Source organism: Triturus cristatus, chromosome 12, assembly GCF_964204655.1.
Source record: "Triturus cristatus chromosome 12, aTriCri1.1, whole genome shotgun sequence".
In the NCBI taxonomy this organism is placed as follows: Eukaryota; Metazoa; Chordata; class Amphibia; order Caudata; family Salamandridae; genus Triturus; species Triturus cristatus.
In genome coordinates, this window is record NC_140595.1 from 628,732,916 (window position 1) to 628,742,331 (window position 9,416).

Genomic DNA, 9,416 nt, shown 5'->3' on the forward strand with positions numbered 1-9,416 from the left:
GAAAATAAACAGTACTGGAGTCAGATTTATGACCCAGGGCACAGAGGTGAAGAACTAAAGCACTGAGTCATAAATTAATGTCCTTGTCAACTCGATATTGGGTGAGGACAAAATAATGCTTCTGGATGCTTTTAAATAGGAGAAAATTAAAATGAGGAGTTACTTTAAAGATTATGGGCCAGATGTACGACCCTTTTTTGCGACGCAAATGGGAGAACCTCCCATTTGCGGCTGCAAAAAAGGGTAATAGCATGTACAAATGCTATTTTGCGAGTCACTGTTTTGCAAAATAGCATTTGCGACTCTCGCTATTAGGAAGGGGCGTCCCTTCCTAATAGCGAGTCAACACGCTATGTACTAGTGTTTTGCCACCGCAAAACACTTGCAGTTTACCACCTACTTCAAGTAGGTAGTAAACCACTCGCAAAGGAGAAGGGGTCCCCAGAGGAACCCTTCCCCTTTGTGAGTATGTTGGAAAATATTTTTTAAGAGCAGGCAGTGGTCCCAGAGACCACTGCCTGCCTTTACAAGAAATGAAACTGAAAAGGTGCATTTTTCTTTTTTAAATGCATCCCATTTTCCTTTAAGGAAAACGGACTGCATTTTTTTTAAAAAACTGCTTTATTAAAAAAGCAGTCGCAGACATGGTGGTCTGCTGAGCCCAGCAAGCCACCATCCCTGGGAGGGCCTGTCATTCCAAATGGGCTCGCAAATTGTGAGAGGCTCATTAATATTCATGAGCCTCGCAATTTACGACCCCATTGGAAATAGCAAACAGAGTTAAACACACTGTTGTACATGCAAAATAGCACCTTGCAAATTGCGAGTCGCAAATGACTCGCAATTTGCGATGTGCTATTTTGCAGGTCGTACATCTGGCTCTTCACTTTAATTTTCTCCCATTTCAAAGTGTTCCATTTACAAGCAGCATGCCTCTTGCACCCAGTGTTCAGTAGACACTGTGCCACATTTATAAATGACTAATACAGTCTTTTTTTTAAATGGGTTTAATTTGAAGTGAAGAAAAATATTTCCATGAAACATTGAGACAATGTTTCTCTCAACTTTCAATTAAGCTAATTATGTCTTATTATTTTATGAAGCATGTTTTTACACTTTAAATTCCCCCCATTTAAACAAATGGCTGTGTTTTTCTTTTATAAATATGGCACCTTGTTTACAGGCCACTGGGTGCAAGATGCCGGCTATGTGTATATGCAATACTTTGAAAAGGGAGAAAATGTAAATGATGAGTTTTATGGAATCCATGTAAACATAAAGTTAACTCTTCAGTTTAATTTTCTCCCATTTCAAAGTGTTGCATTTGCAAACAGCGAGATTCTTGATCCCAGTGGCTGGGAGAATCAGTGTCATAATAATGGCTTTATTTTTCAGTTATACATGACGAGATATGTGGGAGAATTTTCTTTTCAAATTATGAACATTTTTGCAGAAAATATTTCTGCACTTTAAATTTCTTCCATTTAAAAAAATGTCGTATGCTTGTGTTATACAAGTAACTGTGCCACATATGATGCAAGGAATGTTCTGTGCCACAGGTACGTATAACACAGGCTCACATTCACCCATACACATATATCCCATTCATAGGCATATATGTTCATACATCCCCAAAGGCCACGCTCTAACTGACACACATGACAGCCCTGTCATATAGTGCCCATAGTCAAAGTGTTTTTTCAAACCATAGTATCTGGCTTCATGAAAATTAGGCTTAACGTCAATGAAGCTGGGTGTGTGGGTGACTGGTAACACTGCATGAGTGGCTTGGCCTTCAGTAGCACAGAATGATTTTCACTGATCAGAATTAGCTCTCATTACAGAAAAGGGTGGAGACCCATGGGATAGATAGATAGATAGATAGATAGATAGATAGATAGATAGATAGATAGATAGATAGATAGATAGATAGATAGGTAGATAGATAGATAGATAGATAGATAGATAGATAGATAGATAGATAGATAGATAGATAGATAGATAGATAGATAGATAGATAGATAGATGGATAGATAGATAGATAGATAGATAGTTAGATGATAGATAGATAGATAGATAGATAGATAGATAGATAGATAGATAGATAGATAGATAGATAGATAGATAGATAGATAGATAGATAGATAGATAGATAGATAGATAGATAGATAGATAGATAGATAGATTGAATGACAGACCGAATGCAATACTGCAAATGAGGACTAGTAAATAAACATAAAACAAAAGAATAGATACTAATAGGAATCATTTGAATAAAGTTGATAATTTAGTTTATGTATAACAACATTGGTAACAAAAATCAAACATTAATTTATTATTTTCAATAGTTATTTGTATTACAAGCTGAAATGTTGTTTGTAGCAAAAGGATGGGGGGCGTTGTAAACACCCATTTACATTGTGTCAAACAATGCAAATATTTTCTCACTGATCAATGTTTTACAGGTTACGTGAGACTAAATATATACAAAATAACAGAAAAAAACAGTCCAATATTTCACAGTTTGCAACCAGCCATAGAATGGTTCATAACAATTGTTGATAGTCAGATTGAGAGTATCAATGTTTCAAACCCCTGTGTCTTATTTATGACTGGTGTTACAGCAAACAAATGACGGACGGAATGCTGATAATGCAAACATTCTCCCCCAGTCAAAAGATCTGGGTTAAATCCATTGTTCTGTTGCCCACTACGCCACCCCAATTTGGACCCAGCCATATGCAAATCAGTCTTGACCCTGTGCTCCGTGCTAACAGTCCAGACCGAACTGCCAGGCCACATCCTCCCTGGACCAGAAACAAGCATCCTGGGACCGGTTTCAGGGTATGTCACCCTTCTTCAGCCAGGCTAGCTTGATTCCAGTGGCACAGTGAGCAAGGGACCCACGTCTGGGCATACCCATCCAACTTAGGGCGAAAAGTGCCACAGCAAACAAATGATGGACGGAATGCTGACAATGCAGACATTCTCCCCCAGTCAAAAGATCTGGGTTAAATCCATCGTTCTTCTGCCCACTACGCCACCCCAGTTTGGACCCAGCCATATGCAAATCAGTCTTGACCCTTGCCCCATGGAAACAGTCCAGACCGAACTGCCAGGCCAGGTTCTCGCCCTAAGTGCGCCGGGTATGCCCAGACGTGAGTCCCGGACTCACTGTGCCACTGGAATCAAGCTATCCTGGCGGATGAGGGCTGAAAGCCCGAAACCAGTCCTAGGATGCTTGTTTCCGGTCCAGGGAGGACCTGGCTTGGCAGTTCAGGCTGGACTGTTCCCATGAGGCACAGGGTCAAGACTGATTTGCATATGGCCAGGTCTAAACTGGGGTGCCATGGTGAGCAAAAGAATGATGGATTTAACCCAGTTCTCTTGACTGGGGGTGAATGTTTTGATTTGTTCAACATTCCGTCCATCAATTGTGTGTCTTTTGCTTATTTATGACTGGGTCATCATAAAGACTGGAAAGCAAGGATACTTTGAAGGACCACCATCCAACTGGGGGACCTGGATGAATATCAGGGTGTAATTTAGGGAACCTTAGTCAATGTGCAATTACTGGAACTTAAATACTGTCAACTTAATATATAAACTGTCATAAACAGCTTGCAATGAGAATTATTCCCAAGACAGTGATTCCAAAGCAGGGAATTCGAATTGCGATTTGCTGTTCAGTGCTCTGACCCTAAAACGATATTGGCAAAATTGGTTTTACCCAATTGGTCTATTTGACTTTGCTGTAGGCCCATAACAGATGTTGCAGAAAATGCACCTATGACATGGTTGTTGAAATTAAATATGTGGGCTGCACTCTGTATTTATACATCTCACATGCATGCCAAAAGTGTATATTAAAGGCACTACAATGACAGATGACAAGGAGAAGGGTTTTTGCCACCATGTCGGAAAATCTATTTTGTATCTCAATAAACCATTCATAAAGTCTGCCTTGTAAGCCTACAAGACAGGGTGCTTACTATTTATAAAAAAGACGCAATATATATTTAAAAAGTGTGTGATCATAGTGAATAAAGGCCTGAAACTTAATTTACTAGTTAGGTTCAGATACATTTTCCATAGGACAAGCCTAGGTGTGATTAAAATATTTATATATAGCCTCACCTGCTGAAATGTTAGCAAAGTCATTTAAAGTTACTCCCAAATAATTTTAAAATTTAAATTTTATTGTGAAATCAGATTCAAGATGGCTTGAGTGAAAAGGTAACTTAAGAAGAATTTGCTTTAGGCTTCCCGAGCTGGCCTATAACGTTTTTGGCTACTCATCCCACCTCAGAAGCTGCAATGCTCATCCTTGGCTGGGAGAGGTAACAATCCTACCTCAGGAGACAATGGCCTGCCTCTGAGCCCAGGAAAGTTGAAGTGGCGTTCACTGTTAACCACATAGCAGACATTAGGTATCTGGGAGTAGACTGGATCAGTTGGTAGAGCATAGGAAAGCCTAATACCCTCTTTTGACTTACAGATGCCCGAGAGGGTTCCTTCTATTCCTTCCTATGACCCTTGTAGGCAGCCAGGCTATGGTCTCAGTGGGAATAAAACTAGTTTAAACTCTGTCAGGTGGGAGGAGAGCTCATAGGCGAGTGGCTTAGGAGCTGAAGGCAGGTCTTCCTGGGAGCAGAAACATTCTGAAATACTGAAAGAGGTATGTGTCAGGGACTCTGGTAAGGACTGGTGGCAGAGTAGGTAAAGTAAACAGAATAGTGGGTAAAAAACTTCCCACGATAACACAGGGAAACACAGGAGAAAAGAAACCCAATGTGGAAGCTGCACAATAGAACAAGGAAGTCAAAACTTAGAAAAAACAGGATCACAAGAGGCAATTCTGCATTCAGAATAACAAACACCCAGGATGTACAAACCATGAGTACAACAACAGTAACAAAAGATGAACTATGGTGTAAAGCACTGAGGAGCACCACACAGTAAGACTGAAGCTCAGTAGGTTTCTCACCCACATTTGCTGTTACAGAAATAGACTGCAAATTGATGGTCTGTGGAGCTGATACCTTTGGTGATGTTATAAAAATTAACAGAAAGACAATACTCATAGCGGACGAGAAACACCAAGTAAGTTGTCAGTGGTGAACCAAAATACATAGCCACAAAATACAAGGAGCTAGAGAGGAATAGTGCTTTACAGGAAAGATGGGAAAGAAAAGGGAAAGCGTGACAGAAGCAGCACTTCACACACAGAAATTGGAAGCTAAGGCAGCAGGGATAGGATGGTAGCAAACTAGAAATTGGAATTAAGGGAAAGGGAAAGAAAGGATCTGGGGAAAAAAGGAAACTGCAGAGAGTGGGAAAGCACAAGGGTCAAGGATGCACTAAAATATTGCTGACTCAGGAATCAAGAGTCAAGGTAGCACTGCAGGCAGTGCTAGTTCAAGGAACAACGATAAGCTAAGCTCGGGAATTTCCTGCAAACAACGATTACAAAAGCTCAGGAACTCAAGAAACAAGATTTCAGCCAAATATGAACACTCCTACAATGACCAATGTTGGACTAAAAGAAATTAGGGTCTGGAAGAGCTCATTATGATGTCATTCCTCAGGTGTATGCAGGCTAGCACCTTCCAGACACACGTGTGCTGAATTCCTCCACCCATTCTTGGACTGCTGGGTGGAGATAAAGCAGTGAGTAGGGAATGCTGGGTATTGGAGTTTTTCAAGAAAAGCAGACTGGCTTCCACAAAACCCAGCATGGATGTAGAATGACTGCCCAAGAGGCTTAAAGTGAATACTTTAATATAGTGGAAGGTGCAGAAGCCTATTTGAATACTGAAAAGTTTCACAGGTAGGCCCCCTTGTGGTGGGCACGAGAGTGCAGGCAGCAAATTGTGACAGGGCCTTTTGGTAATTTTACAGTAGGGCTAAAAGTAAGTGCTGCAAAAGGAGGTGGGAATTGGGTGGCAGATTTTCTCATGTCAATTGAGATTACACAGGTTAACTCTTGCTTGTGCTTTGAGTGATGGCATTTTTCATGAGCATGGGTGTACATCCACCTAAAAGGTAATGCACTTCAGTGCTGAGGCTGGTGGTCAATATGTTACATTTTCAATGCTTTTTTCTTTCCATTCTTTATCTTTTTATTTTGTTGGACATCCTAGTGTGTTTAAATGATGTCTTCAGGTTGTAGATATTCAAAACCAACTGTACTTTTTCTTTGTGACAATACGAATCATATTTTATTGGAATGTGCAATAAAACCAGAAAAGGTTACAATACATTTTAAGTAAACATACCTGTGAGTAAGAATGTGTACTGCTCTATTAAAATAATATCCAACACATATTTTTTTATTTACGTTTTTATTGCAAGGATATAACCACCCCACCCCAATTATTCACAGGCATGTTTTATTTTTTATTTAGTTTTTTTGTGCAGCATGCTTGCAATCAAAAATAAAAAAAGTAACTATTGCACAAGCTGGCTACGGCAGGCCAATTGGCTTTGCCAATGCTTGTTGGTTTATTCAACCACACTTTTTGGCCTTAAGATCAAATCTTTCCTTTAGAGCGAATGCTCTTACCCAATTTCTTGGCTCAAGTTTGTTTTGTGCTGTTTTGCAGAACATCCTTCACATGAAGAGTGATTACGGCTGGACTATTAGCTATTGGGTGAAAGGGCTTTCCAAACTGGACAGGTCGACTGTCTTATGGAAATCATCTGTTTATCATTTTTGGTGCGTCTGGATGTTGGCATAGGGCTGCATGTTTTCCATTGCCTGTTTAGTGGTAGGCGTTTCTCTTTCTAAGACGATTCAAGTGGGACCAAGTGGTGGACGTTTTGCATTTTGGGCTCACATAGTGTCTCACTGGTAGACATATGTAAGGCTGCCACTTGGACTGTTCCTAGCACATTTGTGAAATATTAGATTCGTTTTGGAAGAATCAATTACATTCCTTGCAGTTCACATAGGAAATGATCCAAGTAAATTCTGCAATGTTTGGAATTAATTTGTAGCAGGTTTAGACTGCGGTGCGTTTTGTTGGCAATCTCTACCTTATTTTATTTTCCTCATCATAAAAACGGGGACAATGATGAGCGATGTGGGGGTCATGCTTAGATTACTTGCTTATGATCACTATGACTTCTAGTCCTACTTTTCCCCGTCATTATTCTTTCGTCACATCCACCGTCATTGTACTGGTGTGTAGTCACTGACCTCTGGAACTTGGAATTGCACACAGTGGTTGGAGGGGCTGAGGGATGAAGAGTGTTGAAAAATATTTTTAAAAACTCACTTACCTTTTCTGCATCCCTCCTCTGTTTCAGCTTCTCTTCTCTTCCGGACTCTGGAGTTGTGATTGGTCCATGCCATAGATAAGCACTCAGATGCGGAAAAGGGGCCTGTGCATATTCCCCACCAGGCTATACATTACAGCCTGATAGGAATATGCAAAGTGTGCATGACTGTTTGGCCGGGCCAAGTTGGACGGCCAAGCAGTCATGCGCACGTAAGTGTGTACAAACCACTCCTCCTCCCTGAGCCACCAGCTCCGCCCCGCCCAACCCAACCCGCAGCAACTAAAAGTAAAATGATAGTAACGCTGTAATTATCATTTTCTTTTTCCCTTTTTCACTGCTCCAGGAGCGGTGGGGCAACGCTCCTCTGCCTTAGCGGAGGAGCAGCCACTGATTGCACAGGAACATTGTGCGTAGAGTATTCTTTATTCCTTCTGTGTGGTGGGTGGCCTGAGATGTTGGAGACTTTTGTTTCAGCGACAACATTTTGCTGTGGTGAGGTGTGTCCACCTCATAGTAAGAACTATGAAGAGGGCGAATAGGATTAGGAGAAATATGATTAATATGATATAATCACAAAATCAATATAGCACAGAACTAAAGACATGTACACTAACACAAAACAAATGCCACTGTTTCTAATGCAATACAACACACCAGCATGAACATAGCATCGACATACACTGCCACTTAAACAACATCACTCTGAAAATAATACCCCCGAAGATACCATATATATTAGTGTATTACCACATTATAATTTTTGAGGTTATAACAATGCATTATAAGAAGAAGAGCATCCCTTGTATAAGACAACACCATGAAAACAGTGAACATTGTGAATACAGCGTATGCTACCACAAACCCACTATCATTCCACTAACACTATAACACCGCAAATCTAAGATGCATACTGTTTTACACAACCACAAAATCAATGTCACTATGCAAAGAATATTCGTGTGCAAGCACGACATGGCATATTTGAATACCAAGACACTATTACTAAGCTAGTAACACACGGCTATAGAAACAAAACATATATATTATACACCACAAAAGCAACATCATCATTTTATTAACACAACAGTGCAAAACATAATCTTCCTTATAATTTTATATTACCATAATTTATATATCATTATATTAACAACGCAATATAAAACACACATGATAAAGGCAGCATTTTGGACAGAATACACAGGGAAACATTTAACACATATGCATTCTCATATGACCTCCCACAGGCCATGATTTAAATGGGCAGGCACTGTCAGGTACTGAGTACCTGCACTTGTTTTAATTTGAAAGGGAGAGTGCCTGCACTTCTCACCACTGGTGCAAGCTATGAGCACCAAAAAAACAAAAAAACATTCTAAATCCTTCCCTTCTATCCCTCCGCTATCCTTTTCAATCCAAATAACAGGCTAACATGTCCACCACTCAAATTAATTTCATATTTCACTATACTAATTCACCGCTAATCCTTTATGGGTTCCGGAGTAGCGTGCTACTCACTGAAAAAGCACTTCAACACCTCATCAGAGGTAGCAAGCGCTATACAAATGCAAACCTTTTCCCTCTTCTATCCCTCCCCTATCCTTCTCAATCCCAAAAACTAACATATCCACCACTCAAATAACTTTCATATTTTCACTATATTAATTCCACTAATCCTTTATGGGTTCCAAAGTAGCGTGCTACACTCCAAAAAAGCGCTTCGATGGGGTGGTAAGTGCTATATAAATGTAATTACGATACAATAGTTTTAATTGGAAAGTACGGGCACTTCTCACTAGCAAGCATGTACTCTGGGGTAGGGAGTGCCTGAACTTTTATATTTCCTTTTAAAGCACTGCCCACAGGAAAACCGAGAATTACACATGCGGCTCAGAAAGCATCTGCGGCTTCTGACCCTTGACCTCTGAGGCCTGTCATATTCAAAATGGCGACTCGTCCGAGCGAAAGGTACCGGCAGACATGAGTTATGGGCGCTGGACACACACGTGGATTGCAGCAAGACGGGCGTAGTAACTTGTGAATGAGACAGCTTTCGACAAAGCGTGGCCTTAGTCGAGTTTAGGGCGCATATACTGCGCCTCTGTCCTCCGGCCTGCCAGCGCGTCAGACACATA